This window comes from Urocitellus parryii, chromosome X (genome assembly GCF_045843805.1).
Source record: "Urocitellus parryii isolate mUroPar1 chromosome X, mUroPar1.hap1, whole genome shotgun sequence".
Classification (NCBI taxonomy): domain Eukaryota; kingdom Metazoa; phylum Chordata; class Mammalia; order Rodentia; family Sciuridae; genus Urocitellus; species Urocitellus parryii.
This window is the reverse complement of record NC_135547.1, coordinates 121,040,524-121,043,734: the sequence shown is the minus strand read 5'-3', so window position 1 is coordinate 121,043,734 and position 3,211 is coordinate 121,040,524.

Below are 3,211 nucleotides of genomic sequence, written 5' to 3'. Positions count from 1 at the left end.
GCTGGTATATTCCCAAGGAAGGGCATGAACAAGGTCTGGGTTGTTTCTCCATATCTCAGGATATTCATTGTGTTCCCAGAATATTCAACACTTATTCTGGAGATCTACAAGTGAGAAAGTTGGAACTGGGTTAGTTTGAAGTCACCTGGACAACTGTCTTGCATGGGGGTTATGGTAAAGTGGGTTCTTCTAAAACCAGGTATCTGTTCCTCAAAAGTAAAGGAAGATGTCTTTACTTATTGAATTCAAACGATGATAATTATAGTTTGGAAATATAATTGGCTTTTAGAGTTCCTTCTGTAATGAAATTAACTTGAGCAATTCAAGCTTGTTCATGAAAATGAATTCAGTGGTTAACTGTTGAAAATAAATGTCAAACTCCTATAAAAGGAAATTTACATTCACTTATAAATCATAATAAAACAGAACCTACATCTGTATCTTTTTTAATTAGGAATATCTTTCCAGAGGATATTCTTACTTATTGTTCTAAAGTAAAAGTCTGATCTGTTTCAATGTTACAGCAACCCAAACACCGATGCTTCCAGAATGGCAGAAACTCTCAGCATAAGTCCTATAAGGACCAGCAAATTGATGACTTACGTAACTACAATATTCTATGCATCTCAGGGTATTCTCTAGCTTGGGGATATAATGGCCAACCACAGCTTCAAAATGTTTAAGATTTAGTGCAAGAAATATAAAAGAAGACACAAAGTCCAGTACACTGTGATAGGTATTATAAAAGTGAAATATTTATGCTGGGAGTGTACTCACGGCAAGTACCTAATCTATTCTTGGGGGGCCAGGATCAGGAAGCTTTCATACTGATGATGGTGATGATAGTGGTGGTGATGATGATATGACAGCTAAAGTTTTGGGGGATACTGTTGCCAGGCACTGCTCATAAATAGTATATGTTATCCAATCATCACAATAAAAGCTATATAAGATGGGAAATAACATTATTATCTTGATTTCTACAGATGAAAAAGTTGAGGAGTAGACATTAAGGAATTTACTTGAGACCAAAGATGGTCAAAGCTTAAGTTTCCTGGCCCATTCAACTCTAAAGCCTATGTCTCCATGGAGCTTGGTGTTGCATACCCATAATCCCAGTGATTTGGGAGGCTGAGGCAGAGGGAACACAAGTTCTAGGCCAGCTTTGGCCACTTAGTGAGACCCTCAGCAACTTAGCCAGACCCTGTCTCAAAAAAATAAAAATAAAAATAGTAAATAAAATGAAAGGACTGGGGATTATAGTTCAGTGGTAAAATGCCTCTGGGTTCAATCTCCTGTACCAAAACAAAAACAAAAAAACAAAACCCCACAAAGCCTATGTCTCTAATTATTGAGGCACTGAGTTGGAAAGGTCAACCTGGAAGTGAAGGGGGCATTGAGTTGCTCAGATTGTAAAGGGTGAAGTTTATGCAGGCTTGGTCTTCAGCTGAAAGATTCTAAGAAGAGATTGGGGGAAGTGAGGGCAGTTTAGTAAGTGGGTATGTCTGTAATTTTTGGGGGGGAGAGGGGTACTGGGGACTGAACCCATAGGTACTTACCATTGAGTTACGACCCCAAGACCTTTTTATTTTTTTTTAAAGACAGTCTCACTCAGTTGCTGAGGTTGGTCTCAAACTTGTGATCTTTCTGCCTCAGCCTCCCCAGATGCTGGGATTACAGATATGCTCTACCAACTGGGGAAGGTATATCAATAATTTAATTTGGAGAGGAGAAAAACAAAGCTAAGCCAGGAAAGTTACTGAATCACTCAAAAGACTGTGGTCATTAATGTATACTAGGAAGAAAAGTTTTTTCCTTGTCCTTGTTCCTGGCCTTGTATGTGTACATCACAGTCTTATTGCTAGCAGGGCTGTTTTACTCTCTCAGTCTCTAATCTCATCCATCCAGTTTAGTTTCATCACCCCTCTCCTAGATTATGTGATACTGTATTTCAATTTTATGTTCATATGTTTGAGAGTGGGAGGGGGTCTCCCTACTTTGTTGTCCAGATTGGTATTAAACTCTGGGCTCCAGCGATCCTCCTGCCTCAGCCTCCCAAGTAGCTGGAACTACAGGCTTGTTCCACCCTGACTGGCTGCAGTTTTATCTTTTAATCCTTTATATCGCAAACCACCGTAATTTGCTTAAAACACAAATACCACTACAACAGTCCTCTACTTAAAAGAGATAGTTCCCTGTTGTTTACAGAACATTATTTTAGCCTTCATCCATAAGCTAGGCCCAGCTCACCTACACGGCTGCATTCCTTGACACTATTTATTTGCGGCTGAAATTCCATAAACGAAATTCTCGCCGTTCCCAGAACATTCGTTTCACCTCTTCATACCTTTGCTTATAATCATCTGCCTGCAACCTTGTTCTTGCCCTTCTCCACCTGGATAAAAGCCACGTTCCTTGGAAAAATTAGCGAGGTCCTAGCAATTTAGTGAGACCCTGTCTTAAAAAACAAACAAAAAACCCCAAAATAGGCTGGTTCAATCAGTGGTAAAGCTCAGAGGTAAAGCACCCCTAGGTTGAATACCACCGAGTACAACAAAACAAAACACAATAACAAAACAAACAAAACCAAAAACAGTATCAACACAAGCATCACTAAACTCTCTGAATTCCCAGGTGGACTATTTTAATTAAACTTCATCTTTGCCGGCAACATATTAACTTTTCTATGTAACGATCCTTCTCTGCACCTCAAATTGTAAACTCCTTGGGTACACAGGTTACGATTTTGCAACCCCTGAGTTAGCTCCCATTACAGGAGCCCAGCGGAGTGAATGGAAGGGGGTGGAGTCTAAAGCCTTGCTGAGGCGCTGATAGGTGGAGCCGCGGAAGGAGGCGGAGCCTGAAGAAATTCTAAGGGAAGCCGGGCTAGCAGTTCTGGGGAGAATGAGTATTCGTGAGTGAATGAGAAAACGGGGTTGGGGGGGAGGTACGGCTTTAACCCCCTGGCCTCCACACTCCCAATAAGAGGTATCGAAGCGCTGAGAAGAAAATGATTATTTCCTGAGCGGAATGAGTGCTCCAGAGGTTTCGGGAAGGAGACATTTATTTAGGCAGGGTTTTGGCAAACCAGTCACAAAAAGAAACCTCCCGCCTTTGGTCTTTGGTCCCGCCCGGGCTGATGCCGCGCGGCACCGACGCCTGCGCTCGCCTTCTCCATTCTTAATCCCTCCTCTTCCGGTCAAATCTTGGG